At 39.9% G+C, this 23,539-nt stretch overlaps 1 non-coding gene across 1 annotated transcript; it reads right to left on the reverse strand.

Moving 5' to 3' along the window:
* Window positions 1-5,414: 5,414 nt before the first annotated feature.
* Window positions 5,415-5,521, reverse strand: LOC131217854 (small nucleolar RNA R71). Its single transcript, XR_009157441.1, has one exon. It is a non-coding gene; the product is annotated as a small nucleolar RNA R71 (small nucleolar RNA).
* Window positions 5,522-23,539: the final 18,018 nt, after the last annotated feature.

The following is a 23,539-nucleotide window of genomic DNA, read 5'->3' on the forward strand; positions in this document are numbered from 1 at the left end:
TGATCTTGTATCCTTTAAATTTCTCAAACAGGTCATGGACCCTGCTCAGGTAGGCGATCATCTTCTCACCTTTGGTTTGGTATTTGGTGGTCACTTGATTGATAGCCAGTTGCAAGTCACTGTAGATTTTTAGCTTTGTGCTCCCAATACTTTGGCTAGTTGTATGCCTAATAAGAATGCCTTGTACACAACTTTGTTGTTGGAAGCTCTGAAGTCGAATTGTAGCACTCACTCAATCTTGATCTAGTCAGGGGAAGTCAAAATTAACCCCATCACACTCCTTTGCGCACTTGAGGACCCATGTAAGAGGGTCCATGTCAGCATTGTTCTGCCAAGGTCAGTATCAATTATTGAGGGAATACTTCGAGAGTGGGTGAATTTTGTAATGAAGTTAGCGATAACCTATCCCTTGATGGTCATCCAAGGTTGATATCTTATATAGAACATGTCAAGCTTAATTGCTCACTTGGCAAGCTGACTTGAAGTTTTTAGAAACTATAGCACTTATCGAATGGGGTGATTGGTTGGGACGACGATAGTGTGTGCTTGGAAGTAGGGCCTGAGATGTTAAGATGACATTACCAGTGTCAGGGCCAGTCAACAACAGCCTGTCAACTAATATTCAGTTCTGGCGAGAATTATATTGGAACAGTTCTGCCAAGGTCAGTATCAATTATTGAGGGAATACTCCAAGAGTGGGTGAATTTTGTAATGAAGTTAGCGATAACCTATCCCTTGATGGTCATCCAAGGTTGATATCTTATATAGAACATGTCAAGCTTAATTGCTCACTTGGCAAGCTGACTTGAAGTTTTAGAAACTATAGCACTTATTGAATGGCGTGATTGGTTGGGAGGACGACAGTGTGTGCTTGGAAGTAAGGCCTGAGATGTTAAGATGACATTACCAGTGTCAGGGCCAGTCAACAACAGCCTGTCAACTAATATTCAGTTCTGGCGAGAATTATATCGGAACAATTCTGCCAAGGTCAGTATCAATTATTGAGGCTAACCTAGCCAGTTGCATTCTCAAATCTTGGAACCTGTATGATCTTGTATCCTTTAAATTTCTCAAGTAGGTCATGGACCCTACTCAGGTAGGCGATCATCTTCCCACCTTTGGCTTGGTATTTGGTGGTCACTTGATTGACCGCCAGTTGCGAGTCACTGTAGATTTTTAGCTTTATGCTCCCATGGCCTTGGCTAGTTGTATGCCTAATAAGAATGCCTCGTACACATCTTTGTTGTTGGAAGCTCGAAAGCTGAATTGTAGCACTTAATCTTGATCTAGTCATGGGAAGTCAAAATTAACCCCATCACACTCCTTTGCACACTTGAGGACCCATGTACATAAAGGGTCCACGTCAGCATTGTTGGGCTTTACTCTTTCCCCTAATCCATTAGGGGGGAGGGGGAGGGAATACTCTAAGAGTGGGTGGATTTTGTAATGAAGTTAGCAATAACCTATCCCTTGATGGTCATCCAAGGTTGATATCCTATATCAAACACTCCAAGCTTAATTGCTCACTTGGCAAGCCAACTTGAAGTTTTTGGAAACTATAACACTTATCGAATGGGGTGATTGGTTGGGATGACGATAGTGTGTGCTTGGAAGTAGGGCCTAAGATGTCAAGATGACATTACTAGTGTCAAGGCTAGTCAACGATAGCCTGTCCCTTGATGGTCGTCCAAGGTTGATATTTTATATCGAACACACCAAGCTTGATTACTCACTTAACAGGCCGACCTGAAGCTTTTGGCTACTATAACACTTATTGAAGGGACTAATTGGTCAGGATGACGATAATGTGTGCTTGGAAGTAGGGCCTGAGACATCAGGATGACGTTATCGGTGCTAGGACCAACTTCTCAATCTCGGGGTAGTGCGTCTCAGCATCAACCATTGCTCTACTTATGTATTAAATGGGTAGCTAAGCACCCTCATCTCTCCTGATCATGGTCGAGCTAATTGCTATTGGTGAGACGACTAAGTATAACTGCAACTCCTCCCCTTGCAGAGGTTTTGAGGGTAGGGGTGGAGACCCCAAGAAGGCTTTAAGCTATTGGAATGCCTGCTCTCACTCCTCTGTCTAGGTTTGCTTTTTTACTTCCCTTCATTTGCTTGAAGAAGGGTAGACACTTATCTGTGACTCTAGAGATGAACCTATTTAGTGTTGCCACTCTACTTTTGAGGCACTGAATTTTCTTTGTGGAGCTAGGTGATCTTATCTCTGTGAGAGCTCAAATCTTGTCAGGGTTTGGAACGATCCCTCTCTAATGGACCATAAAACCCAAAAACTTCCCCTAGCTGACACCAAAAGCGCACTTGCTTAGGTTGAGCTTCATCTTTTACCTGCTAAGGATATTGAACGTCTCTCATAGGTCGACTATGTGGTTGCAGCCTCGATGCTTTTGACAATTATGTCGTCAACATAGACCTCCATAGTCTTTCTAATCTTCTTAGTAAACATCTTGTTCACCAATCTCTGGTATATTTCCCTGGTGTTTTTCAAGCCAAATGACATGACCTAGTAGCAGTACATACCTCTATTTGTAATAAAAGTAGTCTTCTTCTTGTCATGCTCGTGTATGATGATATGATTGTACCCTAAATATGCAACCATGAAACTGACCAGTGCGTACCTAGCAGTGGTGTCCACCAGTTGGTCGATCCTTGGTAGAGGAAAATTGTCCTTAGGGCAAGCTTTATTTTGATCGGTGTAGTCGACATAGACCTACCATTTCCCATTGGTCTTCTTCACCAGCACAACATTAGCGAACCGATCGGGGTAGTGGACCTCTTCAATGAAATTGACTTGAAAAAACTTGCCGAACTCCTCATTGATTGTGATATACCTTTCCACATCGAAAGCTTGTCTCTTTTACCAGACGAACTTATGGTCAGGATCCACATTAAAGTGGTGGACCATGATTCTCGGATCTGTCCTAAGCATGTCCTAATGAGACCATGCAAACATGTCAGTGTTCTCTCTCGGAAGATCTGTCATCTTAGCTCGGAGTTGGGAATCGAGCAATGACCCGATCTGAAATGTCCTTGATAGGTCTTTCTTACAGAGGTTTATAGGGATCATATGTTCCAAGAGGTAATATGCATTTCTCGTTGTTGTTATGCTTTACCTCAGAGAGTTGTTGAGTAACATCGTCGGCATTCATGTTGGTTGCCCCTGACTTTGTCGACTTGGTGCTCGGTCAAAAACTTCATGGTCAGGTGATAGATGGAGACTACAATCGTTGCGTGTCAAATATCACATATTTTCCCCCATTCATCTCTTGGTTTTATGAACATGATACTGCTTAATGTTATATTTTATGCATGTTTGTATTGCAAGGTGAATCTGAGAGCTTGGATTAAAAAGAATGCTAAAAGCATGGATTTAGTGCTCAAGAATCACCAAGGTAAAGGAGGGATCTTAGGAGACCAAGAACGAAGAATTCTCATGCCAAAGATCCAAGGAAACAAAGTACAAAGGATGGAGAAAAGATTGGCAAAAGCACAAGTTAAACAGTAGAAAAACAGAATAATTCGGTCCCACCTAAGCCAACTTCGGTGCCATCAAAAGTGCAAAAAACAGTCCAATAAGAAAACAACTTAATTCAGTGCCACCTAAGTCAATTTCGGTACCACTTAAGTACTCTGCACATACAATTTCATATGTGATAAATTTTAGATATTATTTCGGTGCCACTAAACCAACTTCGGTGCCACCGAAATTGCGTTGAATCGTAATGCGGGGCCGACGTGAATTACATAATTTGAGGCGGTTTGTGGAAATTCCAAGTTGGTGTGAAAGGTGGAGCTTTATAACTATAAATAGGAGTCCCTAGGATGTTCCTAGGTATCTTCTAAGGTTCAAGGAATGGATTAAAAGGGTGGAGCCACCGTCCGAGAGCTTTCTTCTTCATTCTTTAGTTTGTTTCATGCTTTATTTGAGAGACTTTACTTCAATCATGTCTATGGTTGGCTAAACCTCTTAGATAGGGTTAAGAGGTGAAGCTTGTAGCGTGATTGAGATGTTTACTTTACTTTGATTTATGTTTATATTTGAACTTCATTGAATTCTAGTTGATTCTAATGAATATTTTCAGTTTTTAATGGTTTGTTGTGACTTAAATTACAATAGATTTGTAATAGCTTTAAATATCTTCTTTTCTATTTGAGATTGTGGATTTGGTAAATCTTGTTGTTTGCCATCGTCTCTTGGGCATGGTTAGGTGATGGAATCCCTTCCAATTCACCACAATTCTCCTCCATTGAGGCTAGATAAATGAGAAGTTCAGAGATTTGACTATCTCTTCTTCTAACTAGATAGGATAAGACTCTGATTCTAGTTAGATCTCTTGAATTGAATAAGGTAGCATCTCAATTATTATAAGTGGATCCTTGGCACCCTAGTTCCCACTTTTAATTGATACTTTACTCATTACTCAAAATTACTCATTTAAATTCAAATTTCTTCTTTAGTTCTTTATCTAGATCTAGTTCAAGTTAAATCTAGAAGACATACAAGTTTAGTCCCTGTGGATTCGACCTCGGTCTCACCGAGATTATTACTACATCACGACCCTACACTTGGGGTTGTGAACAAGTTTTTAGCATCGTTGACGGGGAATTAAGGTTAACTTTTTGTTTTATTTTTGGGTTTGGAATTTTTTTGCTTTGTTTTATAAACTAACTTTGTTTTTTGTTTTGTAGGGTCCTGACCTAACATCTCCTATCTGGTAACTTCGTTCTAACTCTCTCTTTTTTTACTTCTTATTTGCTGTAGTTTTCAATTATTAGATTTAGGATTAAATTCTGAACTTGAAGGCTGTGAGTGTTTCATGCCCAAGTGGGTTCGTGACAACACTCGACGTCTTTTAAGTGAAGGAGGATTAGTTGAGGTGTTATTTATCCATCACAGGATTAGACATCACTTGAGATCCTTAGAGTCAATTGAAGTGATGACTGCCAATCAACCAGCCAATCAACCTGCAATTCAACCTCAACCTCCGGTTGAGAAAATTCAGGATGAGAATGAGGTGCATCAAGCACCCCCACCTCACACTTTGTGAGATTATTTACAACCGGCCGGGGTAAGCATACCATCTTGTATGATTTTTTCAGAAAATATAGGAAACATAGATATCAATCTAAGAGTAATCCAACTCCTTCCAAAGTTTCATGAACTTGAATATAAAAGCCCATAATTACACATGAAAGAGTTTGATGAGATAATTGGCACTTTATACTTTCCTAATGTGTCTGAGGACACGGTTAGGCTGAAACTCTTTCTCTTCTCCTTAAAAGAAAAAGATAAGATGTGGTTGCACTCACTACATCCACGATCCATTGGTAGATGGAATGAAATGATAAGGGAGTTCATAAAGAAATTCTTCCCATATCATAAAACGAACACCCTTAGAAAGTCAATCATGAACTTCGCCCAAAAGGAAGATGAAACATTTTTCCAATGTTGGGAGTGGTTCAAGGATCTTGTCAGTTCATGTCCACAGCATGGTTTTGAAACATGTCGCATAACAAGTTTCTTCTATGATGGACTGACATCTTCCATGCGCCAAATGGTTAAGACAATGTGCAATGGAGAATTCATGAGCAAAGATGTCAATGATGTGTGAGATTATTTTGACAAGCTTGCTAAAAACACACTATCATGGGACATCTCCTCTATACCCAATACCACTTCTAAGCCAACTCAAATAAAGGAGAGGGGTGGAATGTATGCTCCGAGAGAAAAAGATGATGTAAGTGTTAAAGTGGCCAATCTCACAAGGAAACTCGAGGCCATTGAACTTAAGAAGGACAAGGCTAAGGAAGTAGTTTGCAGTATTTGTGCTTGTAACGTTCATACGACTGAAAATTGTCCAACAATACCTGCCTTTCAAGAAATATTGAATGAGCAGTCGAATGCCATAAACAACTACCAGAGGCCTTTCAAGGGAACCACCTCAAACATATACAACTCTGGCTGGAGAAACCATCTAAACTTCAGTTGGAGGAATGGGCAAATTGCTACTCCTTAAGGGATCCTTAACCAATTTTTGGATCAAAAGAAGCCTCAGGAGGATCCAGTTTTGAAACACATTCAAAATCAAGAGCTTTTTAATTAAGGCACACTACAAGCCTTTCAAGATCTTACCAAGGCTGTGCAATGAATTGAGTCACATTTGACGATTGGAGAGAAAGGGTTGCTTTCAGCCCAACCTCTCCCCAATCCTAAACCATAATATGAAGTTAGTGACCCAATCTCTTCAAATTAAACGGAGCATGTCAAGTCTATCACTACTCTTAGGAGTAGGAAGACCATTGACAAAACCATTTCGGTTAGGGCTGAAAAACCTAAGGACCCAGAAGAGGACAACAATGATAGATCTATCACTGCTCCATAAGATTTTGAATCGGAACCTCAAGGTAAGCCAATTGCTCCATTCTCCCAACAATTGGTCGCACCAAAATCTCTGTCTAACTCCCAGGTGCTTGAACAAGTAAAGATCAACATCCCTCTACTGGATGTCGTTAAACAAATTCTTTCATATGCTAAATTCCTAAAAGATCTATGTACTACCAAAAGATTGCAAAACATACAAAAGAAGATCTTTTTTACAAAAAAAGTGAGTGTCATCCTAAAACAAGATGTGTCATAAAAATACAAGGATCTCGGTAGCCCAACCATCACTTGCGTAATTGGGAACTACCGGATTGAACATGTACTTCTTAATTTGGGAGCGAGCGTAAACCTGATTCCTTATTCAATTTACGAACAACTAGGCCTTGGTGAATTAAAACCCACCAAAACTACATTGTAACTCATTGATCGCTTAGTTCGTGTACCGAGAGGGATAATAGAAGATGTGTTGGTCCAGGTTGACAAATTCTACTATTCAGTAGATTTTATCATCCTAGACACTCAACCCATCATGGATATGAGCACTCATATCCTTGTCATACTTGACCGTCCATTCCTTGCTACATCAAATGCAATCATTAATTATAGGAATGGGGTCATGAACTTATCTTTCCGAAATATGACATTGGAGACGAATATATATTTCATACAGGCAAACAGTCAGAGGATGATGATGATTCCCACGATATTAACCTGATCAATTCTTTCGTAGAAAATAGAGCACTCCTGACTCTATACTTTAACCGTCTAAAGATGTGCTTGGCCCACTCCCCTGATTTAGTTGATGATATGATTAAGGAGATGGATACCTTACTTGATGCTACACCGGTACTTGATGTTAACTAGTGGAGGCCACAATTTTATAAATTGCCCTGAATCGATGTAGTGTCTCTACAAGCTAGCTTCAAAGTACCGAAGCTTGACCTAAAACCTTTTCCCAGTGGTGATTTTTTCCCACATGGAGAAAGAATAAGCGAGTATGCTTATTTCTACTCTCATTGAGCATAAAGGAGCCCTTGGATGGCCGATTACGGACTCAGGGGAATTGACACTTTGATTTGTACTCACCGCATTCATCTGGAGGATAATGCGAAGACCTCCCGACAACCACAACGCCTATTAAATCCAAACATGAAAGAACTATTTAAGGCTGAGGTCCTTAAGATGTTAGATGTGGGTATCATATACCCTATATCTGATAGTCAATGGGTGAGTCCAACTCAGGTGGTTCCTAAGAAGTCCGGAATCACCATCGTATCCAATGCTAAGAATGAACTCATGTCAACTAGAGTCACTATTGGTTGGAGAGTATGCATTGACTACATGTAACGCCCTGAAATTCGGGGGTCGAGCATAACTCAGCTCCCGAGTTCCAAAACATCACTTATGCAACATAATTAATGATGGATGTATGTTGACTGTATTAGTGCATAAAACATGCAATAGATTAAGCCAAAACACAGATATGATTCAGGGATAAGTGAATAAAGCAAGCGGAAGACTTATAGAAAAATATGTGTACAAGTGTAAATCCCTGAAGTACATATACAAGCCCGGTCGTATGAAAGTGTTATTTAACAAAATTATAAGTATCAAGTTACATCATTTAAGTTTCCAAAAATAATCCCAGAGATCCCGCGCATCAGACCAAGGCTTGTTAGAACCCGTTTGAAAACTGCATATAAGAGAACGCAGCCTCATCATCATCCATCTCCCGCTCTGCCTCAGAAGTCGCATCCACATCCGCAACATCAAAACCTAAGACAGAGTCTGGTGGGTGTTTAACACCGCCCCAGAAACGTGGGAGTGAGTGATCAACTCAGTGGAACAATAAGGCACTGGTTAACATGTTATCAGTTCAATCAAACAGTAATGATAAAGCAGAACAATTAAATAAATCCTAAGTACTCTTGTTAATGCAAGGATGTATGCAAAATGATGCGTGCCCTCACGCGTACACCCTCAGCGTCTTCATCTTACGTTACGCATGACATCGCCTCAAAGTGCGCCACATCTATAAAGCACATGCAAATGCGGTGCATGGATATGATTACCAAGTTGTTATTAGTCTATTTCATATAGCAGGATTGGGAAGCTAAGATACCTTCCTCATGTCACCATCTAAACAGTGATCCATACTAGGGTCGTCAATCCTAGACATCTCATACGATCATATGTTTAAGGTCGTAACAAAGGGCTCGTCACCAATCAATGCACGCCTTTCATACCTTTACTACCACAATTCGACTCGTCACCTCCTTGCGGTATCCAGGTATGCTCGAGGTCACTACAAAGGGCTCGTCACCAATCAATGTAGGCCGACAGCACGAATATAGTGTCCCATACCACCATAATCGGCTCACGAGTTTAGTTGCTCACTGGTCACTACGGGGAGGCTTGTCACCCCAGCGTAGGTCGACAGCTCGACCACGGTGTCCCATACCACCATGTCCGGCTCTAAGTCTTAGCGGATCGAGGTACCATGGTTATTAGGATTTCAATGGTAAGTTCGGTACCCTAGATTCAAGCAGTAGTGTCCATATATGGTGAACATACATCGGACAATCGGGTTACTTGACGAACTCGACTAGCATGAGCGCACGTTGGGTTGAGCAACATAGAGTGCGCAAACACTCCGCGTGGCCAAACCACTGCCGACAACTCTAATACGGCTCGGGTTCGTCTAATACGTCCTACGTGGCGAAAGCAACCTCAACCACGAACATAGAGTCGATTACCGATTTCCTGGACTAATGCATAGTCCCACACACCTTACACTACAACAGATATTCATATGGAATGTAAAATAGTAATGGAACAACAACTTAAATCATGGTACATACGCATCTGAAGAATATCATCTTAACATAAGTGTAAGCACAAGTAGTGCTTGAATTTAAATAACATGGAATGTAACTGCATAAAGGAAATCATGCGCATCAATAGGAGTGTTGAGAATCACTTCTCAACACCCGCAATTAGTGTAATAAATTACACTTTAGGTCATTCATGCATTTCTACAAACACTTAGCATACATGATACAACATACATGACGTATGTTGAAATACATGCATTTAGACAATTCCTTTTACCAAGGAGTTATCATACACGCATCTAGCATACATACATGACAAATAATCATGGCAAACATAAGTGCATATTTTATACGTATACGGTACTTTATAAATACACATAGAATACACAAATCTCAATATAATGCATGCATATCAGGAAAGCAACGTAAACACAACATTTGGCATGTGAAATCTCATCCATAACAAGAATAAATCACTAACTGGCATTGAAAGCCTTGAAAACCATAACCTATACACTTAAGGTCCGCACCTTAAGCAAGGAAAGAAACACCGAACTGATTTAGACGAGTTGTCTTCGTCAATGGCGATAGAATACCCTAAAACAAGGATAGAAATGAGATACAACAACACCAAGACTAATCTAAGCTCTAACACAGGTTAGGGTTAGATTAACTTACCCCAAATGAACTCAGAATCGTTAGAAGAACGATTCAAAGTGAAGGTTCAAAGATGAAGAAGAACAAGGAAGAATCCAAGATGATTCACCAACTTATCTCTCTCACTTTCTCTCTCTTTTCCACTCTCTTTCCAAGCTAGGGTTAGAGAAAATTCGTATGAAAAAGAGAGCTAGGGTTTAAGGACTATAAATAGGCCTATTATTGATGAAAATAACCCCAGGGTCAAGGTATACTTAGGTTATAACCAAAGCATGCCTTTCTCGATCCAACGAAGCACTTCTGGTGGGCCTATAACCACGAAAGGTTGGACTTAAGCTCACTGACCATGGATCTAGGTCAGGCTGAGTTTTCATACCGACCGGCTCTTCAGATTAGCCATGGCGGACCACACTCAATTCAACGGTCACGGAATCTCGATCAGGTCCACAAGCACTAGGATATGCCTGGGCCACCTTCCCTGATCAGAGGGTGAAATTGGGTCAGAATCCAACGGTCAGATAGCGCAAGCGACACGACTCAGATTTCATAAAAACTTATTAAATTCCAACCGTTCTCACACTCTTCACTCCGAGCTCAAACAAATCGACCCAGAACATCACATGGACTTGATTTTCAAGGTGATGGTCAAGCCCAACTCGGTAACCGCAACAGCCTAAGATCATCGCCATCGGACTTTCGACGCGCGGTCCAGGTTCGATCCAGATCTTCGAAAAATTCTCCAGAACAACTGGATTTAGCGATGGATCTCAGATTTCAGAGTAACGTAGCGCTAACTAATCTACAGGTTTAGAGCCATGCAGATACAATTTAAAGTGATTGATGCGAATTTCACAAGCAATCGAGTATAGCGCTAATTACCCCAAAAACAACTACTTAAGGAAAGATTAGCAAAAAAATTCCAAGGTCGTTACACTACAGGAAGTTGAATACCATCATAAGAAAGGACCACTTTCCTTTGCCCTTCATTATCGAATCTTAGAAAGGCTAGCTAGTCACTCTTACTACTGCTTCCTCGGCGGGTATTCAGGCTATAATCAGATAGAGATACCCCCTAAAGATCAAGTGAAAACTACATTTACATGCCCTTATGGCACCTTTGCTTACCGATGGATGTCATTCAGGCTGTGTAATGCCCCTGCCACTTTTCAGTGATGCAAGTTGAGTACTTTTTCTGACATGGTGGGGCAATATCTAAAAGTCTTCATGGACGACTTCTTTGTATTTGGTCTATCCTTCGGCGAGTGTCTGAAACATCTAAAAAATGTGTTGAAGCGATGTAAGAAAAAGAATTTGATACTAAATTGAGAGAAGTGTCATTTCATGGTTCCTAAGGGAATTGTTCTTGGACACATAATTTCGTCTAAGGGAATTAAGGTAGACAAGGCTAAAATTAATCTTATCTCCAACCTACCTCCCCCTAAGAGCATACGAGACGTATGCTCCTTCTTATAACATGTCAGATTTTATAGAAGATTCATAAAGGACTTTAGTCATCTCTCTAGTCTTTTATGCAATCTACTTCAGAAGGATGTACAATACGAGTGGACTGAGCAATGCCAAGAAGATTTTACCAAGCTCAAAGGTAAGGCATATTGACTACCGCACCTATCATGCAGCCACTTGATTGGAATATCCCTTTTGAAATTATGTGCGATGCATCTGACTATGTTATTGGGGCGGTATTAGGCCAGAGAAAAGAAAAGAAGCCCTACATCATCCATTATGTAAGTAGAAATCTAAATTCTGCCTAAGTGAATTACTCTATTACGAAGAAGGAACTCCTAGCCATAATGTTCGCCTTGAACAAATTTAGGTCCTACTTGATCAGGTCCAAGATTGTTATTTACACTAACCATATGGCACTGAAGTATCTTATTTCTAAGAATAATGTAAGACCCGCCTGATACGATGGATCCTCCTACTCTAGAAATTTGATCTAGAAATAAAAATAAAAAGGAAGTAGAGAACATAGTGGCTGACCATTTTTTGAGACTTGATCTCCCTGATTTCCTTGAGATGACACCCATAAATGACATGTTCCCTGATAAACAGCTGTTTAAACTCTCCTACTTACCTTAGTTTGTTGACATTACAAATTATCTTAGTATAGGTTTCACATCGATACATTGGATTGCGCAAGATAAAAAAAGTTCTTCGCCGAGGTACGTAAGTTCTTCTGGGACGATCCATACTTGTTTAAGTACTGCCTAGACCAAATTCTAAGGAGATGTGTGCTATACAATGAACACCAAAGTGTCATCTCCTTTTATCACTCTCAGGCCTATGGTGGTCACTTTTCTGCTTAAAAGATTATGGCTAAAATTCTGTAGTGTAGCTTTTATTGGTCCACTATGTTCAAGGACACTCATGAGTTCTGTTAAGCTTGTGAGTGTTGTCAGAAATTGAGAGCATCGTCTCGTCAAAATATGATGCCTCTAGACCCCATTTTGATCATTGAAGCATTTGATTGTTGGGGCATCGATTTCATGAGACCATTCCCCCAATCTTTTGAGAATTTATACATTCTGCTAGCAGTAGACTATGTCACTAAATGGGTTGAAGCGATCCCGTACCAGAACAATGACCATCGGACAGTCATTAGATTCTTAAAAGAAAACATCCTTTCCTGTTTTGGTACACCTTAGGACATCAATAGTGATGGAGGTTCACATTTCTGTAATAGGCCATTTGAGAACTTAATAAAGAAATATGACATCTCACATAAATTGAGCACTCCATACCACCCACAAACAAGTGGGCAAGCTGAGATTTCGAACAAAAAAATTAAACACATTCTGGAGAAAACGGTTAACCCTGACTGTAAGGATTGGTCAATCTAATTAACCAATGCTTTATAGACTTACCGTACTACTTTTAAGATCCTCATTAGAATGTCTCCCTTTAGACTTGTCCATGGGAAAGCTTGCCACTTACCTATGGAATTGGAAATAGAGCTTACTGGGTTATCAAAAACATGAATTTTAACCTAAACACTGCTGGGTCGCTGTGCAAACTTTAGTTAAATGAACTTGAGAAAATCTGGAATGACGCGTATGAAAACTTGAGAATTTATAAGGACGGGATGAAGGTGTTTCATGACAGGAACATCCTTCGAAAATCATTCTTGACTGGTCAAAAGGTCCTTTTATATAATTTTCAGTTACATCTTTTTTCGGGTAAACTCCAATCTAGTTGGGCCGACCCTTTCATAGTTACTAATGTCTATCCTTATGGGGCCTTTGAGATAAATAATCTAAACAATGACAATGCTTTTAAAGTGAATGGACATCGTTTAAAGCCATTTGTTGAGAAATTTGATTAAAAGGACATGTCCATACCTTTGATTAATCCTGTTTACCATGATTGACCTTCTAGTCTGATGGAGGTGTAGTTAAGTTTTATTGCTTTCATAAGATTTAGGACTAGGATAGTTTTCTTTCCATTGTTTAGTCTGTGTGCTAGCCCATCTTCGTATTTAGATCCTTGGAAAAGTTGTAATTCGCCTTCTTCAGGTACTTTCTTTCCTTTACTTCTTCTTTATTTTCGTTGCCCCATATACATTGCATGCTTATATCTTTTACATTGAGGACAATATTGATTTTAGGTTGGGGGTGTGGATTAGGTAAACTAAACAAGTGTTTTCTTAATTTTAAGCAAAATTTATGAAAATTTTCAATTTTTCAAGATAAAAACCTGTTGGAAAATGATAATTTGTGTATTTAAGAATGCTTTGAGTATGATGATGAGCCAGAGATTGAATTTTGAATTGCTGGGGTTTGATCAACCAATTAACCTATCACCTAAGTTCTCGTACTCAATTGATTAAGAAGAAGTTTAAATATCATGGTAATCTAAATCACAAGACACATTCAATTTGCTTTCTGTGGATAGTATTGGAATTTTTTATTATTAGTATGATGATCATTAAAAGATATTGAGAATTGAGTCTAAAGAATTTTATCTACCCTAAAAGATGAAAAGAACTAGTTAAAAAACAATGACGACAAAAAGGTCATGTATGGTGAAAAGACTAAAAAAGCTTGAAAAAGAATGAAAAATCTGAAAAGATGAAAAGATGAAAAAACTGAATGAATACAAATGACCGTTGATATAAAATCAAAAACCAAAAAAATAAGAAAAAGGGGATAAGTTCGGAATCAGTAGTTAAAATTTCAACCAATCTTGAAGTGATGAGCATGGCTAACATTATGAAAAGATAGTATTTTTATGGGAAGTAAGTTGATTTGCATTGAGCACATTAAAAAACTTGGTATATGAACTTATGCTCTGACTTAAATGATAAAGAACCTACTTGATTTATTGCTTATGTGATTTGGCTCTAAGTTTTCAAAATCTCACTTTTCTCACCTTCATTCTACTCATTCATACTTGATTGCACAAAAGATTATTTTCTAAAAGAGGTTTTAAACATTGAGGATTGAAGATTATTTCATGCATGTTTTGCTCAGGACTAGCAAAATGCTAGTTGGGGAGTGTGTTGAGTGTCAAATATCGCATATTTCCCCCATTTATATTTTAGTTTTATGAACATGATTCTGCTTAATGTTATATTTTATGCATGTTTGTGTTGCAAGGTAAATCTGAGAGCTTGGATTGAAACGAATGCTAAAATCATGGATTTAGTTCTCAAGAATCACCAAGGCAAAGGAGGGATCTTTGGAGACCAAGAACAGATAATTTGCATGCTAAAGATCTAAGAAAACTAAGTACAAAGGATGAAGAAAAGATTGGCAAAAGCATAAGTTAAATGGCAGAAAAATAAGACAGTTCGGTCCCCACCTAAGCCAACTTCGGTGCCACCGAAAGTACACAAAACAATCTAACATGAAAACAACTTAATTCAATGCCACCTAAACTTAATTCAGTGCCACCTAAGCAAATTTCGGTGCCACCTAAGTACTCTACACATATAATTTTAGATGTAATAGATTTCAGATACAACTTCAGTGCCACCGAACCAACTTCGATGCCATCGAAATCACGTAGAATCGTAACACGGGGCTAATGCGGATTTCGTAATTTGAGGCAATTTGCAAAAATTCCAAGTCGATGCGAAAGCTAGAGCTTCACAACTATAAATAAGAGTCCCTAGGATGTTCCTAGGTATCTTTTAAGGTTCAACGAGTGGAGCAAAAGGGTGGAGTCGCCATCCAAGAGCTTTCTTTTTCGTTCTTTAGTTTGTTTTATGCTTTGTTTGAAAGACTTTAGTTCAATCATGTCTATGGTTGGATAAAACTCTTAGCTAGAGTTAAGAGGTGAAGCTTGTAGTGTGATTGGGATGTTTACTTTGCTTTAATTAATTCATGTTTATGTTTGAACTTCATTGAATTCTAGTTGATTCTAAGGAATATTTTCAGTTTTTAATGGTTTGTTGTGACTCAAATTGCAATAGATCTTCAATAGCTTTAAATATCTTTTTTTCTATTTGAGATGATGGATTTGGTAAATCCTATTGTTTGCCATCGTCTCCTAATCATGGTTAGGTGATGGAATCCCTTCCAATTCACCACAATTCTCCTCCATTGAGGTTAGGTCAATGAGAAGTTTAGAGATTTGACCGTCTCTTCTTCCAACTAGATATGATAAGAATCTGATATTTCTAATTGGATCTATTGAATTAAACAAGGTAGCATCTCAATTGCTACAAGTGGATCCTTGGCACCCTAGTTCCCACTTTTAATTGATACTTTAATCATTACTCATTTAAATTGGGATTTCTACTTTAGTTCTTCATCTAGCTCTAGTTTTAGTTAAATTCAGAAGACATACAAGTTTAGTCCCTATGAATTCGACCTCGGTCTCACCAAGATTATTACTACATCGCCACCTTACACTTAGGGTTGTGAACAACAACCTACATGGTATCTAGGGATGGTCTACCCAAGATTGCATTATACACCAAAGGAAAGTCTACTATGAGGAAATCTATCATGGTGGTGACCTTATTGTAGCCCTCTCTTATTGTGATTGGTAGTAGGATGTTCCCTTCTGAGGTCACACTCTCTCTTGCAAAATGAAGCAAAGGAGTTTGCATGTGCACGTAATCTCGACCTCCCTATTCCCATCTTGTCAAAAGAGTTGCATATAGGATGTTTGCTAAGCTCCTTGTGTCGATAAGCATTCAGTGTACTTTGTGGTTGTCTATAATCATGGCTACCACCTGCGCATTATTGTGGGGGTGGTAGATCCCCCTTTCATCTTCCTCAGTAAAGGCTATCATACATGAATCTATCCTGTCTCCTTCCCATGATGGCTGATGAGATGCACTTGATAAAAATTATCAGTACATTTTGCACTTAGAGCATGAGCTCGAAGTGCTCGGTTCAAATCTCCTTCATCGACGGGTCCACCAAAAATGGTATGGATTTTCCCTACCATCTCGTTCTCATTGTGCTTCTCTCGTTGTACTTACGAAGGAGTTGGTTGGTCTTCCTTATGCCTAGCAATGAACTCGTACTGGTAGCCCCTCTAGATGAGGGACTCAATCTCCTCCTTAAGGTCGAAGCAATTGGCCGTGTTGTGGCCATGATATTGATGAAAGTGGCAATATCTTAACCTATCTCTTTTATTTAGAGTAGACCTAATATTGTTTGGTCACTTCAAAATTCTCTTATCTCTGACCTCCATGAGAACCTATTCGAGCATAGTGTTTAAGTGGAGTATATCGGTGAAATTGGCTCTCTATAATTTGAGGAGCCTAGGGATTGCCGCCCTGGTCATTATCTCTCTTTTTGTTAGGGTTAGCGTTGGGTCCCTCCTTCGGCTCCTTTCTCCTTTTATCTTTTACTGAGCTACTCTCACCCTTGGCATCTTTTCAGGCACTAAACAGTTCCTCGGCATTTGTGTACTTCTGAGCTCAATTCATCAGGTCAGCTAGGGTTTTTGGGGGGTTCTTGTTGAACGAGAAGAGGAACCTCCCAAGCTCAAGTCCAGCGATCATGGCCATGAGGGATACCTCGTCGGAGTAGTCCTTAAATTGGACAGCCTTGGTATTGAACCGAATGATGTAATCCTTCAATGACTCATCATCTTATTGAGTCACTATAAGAAGGTGAGTCGCCGACTTGTGAATGTCTTTGCCTTCGATAAACTATGTGGTAAAGGCTCTGCTGAGCTAGGTGAAAGAGCTGATCAACTTTGGCTTCAGGTTCCTTTACCACTTCTGCGCTACCCTGTTGAGTGTTAGGGAGAATGCCCTACACATCATAGGTCCTAAAGCACCATGGGGCTCCATCCATGCTCGGAACGACTCTAGATGCTCGGCAGGGTCATCCAAACCCAAATAGAGTTGTATCTGAGGCATTCTAAATATGTGTGGTAGATGAACCCGTATGATATCATCAACGAACGGTGGGTCCGTCTGCTCAAGGAGGGTGTCAACAGATACCAGGCCTTTTCTCAGTATTTTTGTTGGATATTATCGAGCTAGTTCCATATCTCTTTGATGTTCTCCCCCAAGGGACCTTGTTTTCTACCATGGCTTTTAGGGCTTTCTTTCCCTGAGCCCGTCGCTTCTCATTGAGGGTATGGCACAAGTCAAATTCAATGAGCTTTGTAGTCACCCGTGTCCGGACTAGGGCGGTGAGGCTTTCTCTAACTCGTACTTTTCCCTGATGTTGCTTAGAGCATGATTGTTTAGGGCGGGACTGCTCGATCATCACCTTTGTTACTTCCTATTGGTTAGCTAGGGACTCTTACTGCCTCTCCAACAATCTCATGATACGATCCACGTTGTTAGTGAATGTTACGACCTGGTTCTCGATGGAATTAAGTTAACCTCCTCGGTTTTACGATTTCTAGACTGTGGCCTATGAGGGCAGATGGAAATAGGGGGGGGGGGTGACCACATGAAACTTTCTCCTCCCCAGATGGGGCCCGACTAGTGGACTCAACTATGGCTAGGGCCTTCCCTTTTCTCTTTGCCATTGGAGGGAGGACTAGGAACTGTTGTAACTACTTAAGACAGTGAGAACATGGCTCAACATTCCCACAAACGGTGCCAATCTGTCATTGCCTGAATATGGCCAGCATATGAGGTTGATGTAGAGTTACACCCTCGATTGGATTTGTAAAAATTAGAGAAAATATGAGCAGCAGGGGGGGGGGGGGGGGGATTGGGACTATGGACCCTTTAATGCCTAAGTCAGGCTTGTAGAAGATGATCACAAGGAGGTACATTAAGGCTTAGATGCATCACCTCTTTTTTCCTCTCTCCTCTCAGTTTAGAGTTTGTGGTCACATATATAAGGCGCAGAGCAAGGTTTTGGACCTCTGAATCCCACTATGCTATGCTGGAGGTCCCCTTATCTGGCAAGATTCTTATCTTGAATGTGTTGGAGTAATCTTTGGCCAAGATCAGGTTGGATCCTTATCTCTTTCAAATCCTAGTGAGATTCGCTCTGGATTTCTCATACTACCTATCTAGAAGTGGTCTACCTGTCAGCTTGGGATGCTATGGAACTCGGGGCTCAGAGCCCGACCTCCTTCCCCACGGATTCCTTATTCATTACTAATGTTATAGACATTCCTGATAATGTAAGTCCTCTCCTATCGAGCTTTGTCCTCTGATGGCTCAACTCTGCGGCTCATCTCTAAGTTGAAGGAATTACCCATCCCATGCCGATGGCCCTTCTGCTCTGACCTCGGTCACCCCATTTCGAAGGGTCCTCCTCAGATCAGAAGCATATCACTTGTAGATAACTGTTGCTCTTCCCGTGTGAGGGATCAGTTCAGTTTTTCCCACAATAATTTGTATTAGCAACTAGAGCAATCAGTTGGATGCAAAAGCTTCAGTAAGTGGTTCTTCTTTCCACAACCGAAGCTGGGTATATGGCATTGACAAAAGTATTTAAATTATGATTGATGAATGGGCTTGGGCTTCAACAGAATGTCGTGCTGATTAATTGTGACAGTGAAAGCGTGGTTAATTTGGTAAAGAATTCAGTTTACCATTCTTGTACTAAACATATTAATGTTCGTCATCATTTTATCTAACATGTGCTTGAGGAATGTAGTGTTACTCTTAAGAAGATCCACCAAGTGTGAATTTGAAGGATATGCTTACAAAGGTGGTTCCCACAGAGAAATTCAGATTATATTCGACTTCTCTGGGCCTAACATCGAAATAATATGAAGATAGAGTGTGCACAAAAAGTGACAACGATAAAATTATGATGGAGAAGATTAGAGATGGAGATGGAGCTTGGAGTTGTGGTTCATGATGATTGAAGCCATGGTGGAGATTTTTGTCTAATGTCTTCAATTTATGCAAAAACATGGGTCTCGATTGATCGAACGGACTGCTTGATTGATCGAACAGACTTCTCAATCAATTAAGTGAACATAGGATTTAATATATTTGTCTCTGGACAGTTATGGACAGGTTCAATCAATTGAACTTGGGGGTAGATCGATCGATAATATTCAAAAAAATTATATTAACTCTCTGTACACTTTTGAGCATGTTTGATTGCTCAAACATGGGGAGGCTCGGTCGATCGAGGGTTACTCGATCGATGTCGATCAATCGATGCTTAGATCGACGGCACACACAGTGATGTGTAATTACATGAATTCTTTCCTATTCCAAGTGCAACGCTATATATATGGGTGTAATGTGGGATTAGGGATTATTAAGTATTGAAGGGCTAGTACTTTAAGGAGAGGTTAGGGTTTCAAAAGGGTTTTTCACATTTATAAGTGGTTCTATTTCTTGTACTTTTGTTTTTATGATGGATTTGTTTGTCGCTTTGCGCCGTAGTTTTTTTCCACAAGAATTTTCCATGTAAAAGTATGTGTACTTGTGAATGTTTGGTTTGCAATTATCTTTCGTTGTGTGATTCGAATTCAGAGTTTGCGTGATTCGAATTCAGAGTTTGCTTGCACGTTCCCAATAACTCCGCTAATTTTTGCTCCATTCTTTCCCAACATGGAGTCTTGCCCTTCTAGTTCTTCTAGAACAATGTGATGAAGGCAACGAGGACCCAATTTTAGTTCCTTTTCCCTAGCAACAAATGTGCACTTCTCTTAAGATATTTTCTTCCATATCCTTTATAATTTAGATATTTAGTTCTCTAATTGCAAGCGTCACTGTCTGATGTCTTTCTTGCTTTTGGGATTAGCAAGAAAAATTTGCCTCACTTACCTCTTTTTTACATTTAATTGATAGATGGTGACGAATTGTGATTATTCTTGAATGAGTGGCTGTCTTTATCTGAATAGAACGGATGGGGTCCATTTTCGGTGTAATCATCTACGTGGGTCTCTTTCCTTTAATAAATGGAGAAACTTGTCCGAAAATATCTGACGGCGCCTCTTCGTTTTGTATTTGCTAGATTGGCATTGATGCCGATGGGGTGTTTATAAAATGATGGGGATGAAACAGGCTAATGGGGTCACCCACCTATTTTGACAAAAGTGGGCCCCGTGATATTAAAAGTATTACCATCTATGTTTTGTTGTTGTTGATGTTTGTTGATTATCATGAATGCATGACTGAATCCGTTGCCTTTGATATTTGGTGAATTTGAATGCATGGGCATCGCTGAATCCCGGCCGTTGCCTTAAATGCACATTTGTGAGGGACCATGCCACAGTGTCTTGACTATAGATATGTGATGTAGAGCGGGTAGCGGACAATTTCATGGCCAAGATGGATCAAAAAAGGCCTGGTCGACGATAGAAGTGATCCGGACCGTCAGACCTTAAATCGAGCATATCTCGTAATCCGGAATGAGTTATCGGACGTAAAATATATGATTTTGGGGTAGGACGAGTTACTTTAGTCATCCAACCTTGCGATGCGAAATACCATCATATCGACGGCTGTTTCCCTCTTTTAATTCCGTTTTTACTATAAATAGCAAGTTTTAGTTTGATTATAACTCTTCATCCGTTGGGCTTTAGGAGTTCCGCCCAACGCAAAAAGTGCCTAGAATAATTAGGAGAACAACGTGGTGTAGCCAAATAGAACACTATTTTTGGCCAAAAACCTGGTGCACTAGTAGACCTCACGACCACATAAATAGTAAGTTGCGAATTCTAGGAATTTTAGTTGTAGTTTGATTCTAAAATTCCTCTCATTGCTTAGTATCCCTATTTAAAGGGTCGTGAACTCGTTTATTTCATTCATCAATCAAATTACAAATTTTATACAATTTATTTCTATTTTTCTTGATTTTTCCCTGTGGATTCGAGAAGATCTGTGATGAGTTCAGAGAAGCTTTGTGGATTCAAAGTAGTTATCCTTGAGGAAGACGATGATCGACCTCATCACATTCGTCCCTACGTCAATATGGGACTCCAGCAAGGCAATAGAGTAATAGTCCACCGTCAATGAAAAAATGGCCAGATAGTGGATGGCTATAATCTACCAGGGTGTGTCACGTTATAAGGCAGGAGGATAACCGTCCTTATTCAAAGCATATGGAACATGAAAGAGGAATTCGTGCAGAGTCCTGACTTTACTGATATGCATAGCCTATGATGGAAAAGGGCACCCCTTATAGAAAAGTCATGAACTGAGAGTCCTTTGCCAGTTATGATCCTGCACCAACCAGATTCGGACTCGCCACCGCAACTGTTACTGTAGTCATGAAGAAATGCATGGCTTTCTCGGGTTTATTTTCGTTCACGAGACAACTTTCCTAATTTATTTTCTCAATTTACTCATGGAGGATTCTACGTCCATGGGATCTGTATGGAGGAGAAGAGGGTTTGAAGCTTCATGATCTTCGACCTGATAACAGGTGTTGTTGGAGGCGGCGAGGCTCATCTTGGTTTGGTAGTACTAGACATTGATGCGATTAACCCACAGTGGATTTGCCTTTTTCGGGACTCTCTTCAATGGAACAATCTAACCCTTTCATTGGAATGTCTTAGGATTATCATAGTTGAGTGATTAGACATTGATGTGTCATGAGTCCACAGTAGATTCATCTTGTTTCAATATTCTATTAACCTTTCCATTGGAATGTCTTAACCAGGCCTTTAAAATCATAATAAATCCAACGAAATGATGATTCAAGTTGACCGTTACCTATTCTCCTTCATCTAATCTTGGCTTCCTCTTTCTTTCTTTTTTATTTTATTTTATTTTATTTATTTATTTATTTTTGGGAATGTTGTTAATCAAATGGTTAGATAATCTAGTTAGTGGCGATGCCTGCAATTAATGTGGCTTGCCAAGGGTGAGCTTGAATGACTGGAAAATCCAAATTAACCATGGGAACATTCGGCATACAATTAGTTGCATCAGGTCACATTCCATTATCTTTTGTTCCTCTTCAAAATGCATATATGATATGTAACGACCTTGGAATTTTGTGCTAATCTTTCCTTAAGTAGTTGTTTTTGGGGTAATTAGCGCTCTACTTGATTGCTTGTGAAATTCGCATCAATCACTTTAAATTGTATCTGCATGGCTCTAAACGTGCAGATTAGTGAGCGCTACGTTACTCTGAAATCTGGGATCCATCGCTAAATCCAGTCGTTCTGGGGATTTTTTGGAAGATCTGGATCGGACCTAGACCGCGCATCGAAAGTCCGATGGCGATGATCTTAGGCTGTTGCGGTCACTGAGTTGGGCTTGGTCTTCACCTCAAAAATCAAGTCGATCTGATGTTCTGGGTCGATTTGATTGAGTTCGGAGTGAAGAGTGTGAGAACGGTTGGAATTTAATAAGCTTTTATGAAATTGAGTCGTGTCGCCTTTTGCGACGATTTTAAGCTATCGACCGTTGGATTCGACCCAATTTCACCCTCGATCGGGATGGTTGGCCCAGGCATATCCTAGTGCTTGTGGACTGATCGAGTTTCCGTGACCGTTGAATTGAGTGTGGTCCGCCACGGTGATCTGAAGAGCCGGTCGGTGCGAAAACTCGGCTGACCTAGATCCATGGTCAGTGAGCTTAAGTCCGACCTTTCGTGGTTATAGGCCCACCAGAAGTGCTTCGTTGGATCGAGAAAGGCGTACTTTGGTTATTACCTAAGTATACCTTGACCCTGGGGTTATTTCCATCATTTTAAGGCCTATATATAGTCCTTAAACCCTAGCTCTCATTTCCATACGAATTTTCTCTAACCCTAGCTTGGAGAGAGAGTGGAAAAGAGAGAGTTAGTGAGAGAGATTGGTTGGTGAATCATCTTGATTCTTCCTTGTTCTTCTTCACCTTTGAATCTTCACTTTGAATCGTTCCTCTGACGATTCTGAGTTCTTTTGGGGTAAGTTAACCTAACCCTAACCTGTGTTAGAGCTTAGATTAGACTTGGTGTTGTTGTATCTCATTTCTATCCTTATTTTAGGGTATTCTTGCATCGTTGACGAAGACAACTCGTCTAAATCAGTTCGGCGGTTCTTTCTTTGCTTAAGGTGCGGACTTTAAGTGTATAGGTTATGGTTTTCAAGGCTTTCAATCCCAGTTAGTGATTTATTCTTGTTATGGATGAGATTTCACATGTCAAATGTTATGTTTGCATTGCTTTCCTGATATGCATGTGCTATATTGAGATTTGTGTATTCTATGTGTATTTATAAAGTACCGTATACGTATAGAATATGCACTTATGTTTGCCATGATTATTGGTCATGTATGTATGCTAGA

This window comes from Magnolia sinica, chromosome 10, assembly GCF_029962835.1.
Source record: "Magnolia sinica isolate HGM2019 chromosome 10, MsV1, whole genome shotgun sequence".
NCBI lineage: Eukaryota > Viridiplantae > Streptophyta > Magnoliopsida > Magnoliales > Magnoliaceae > Magnolia > Magnolia sinica.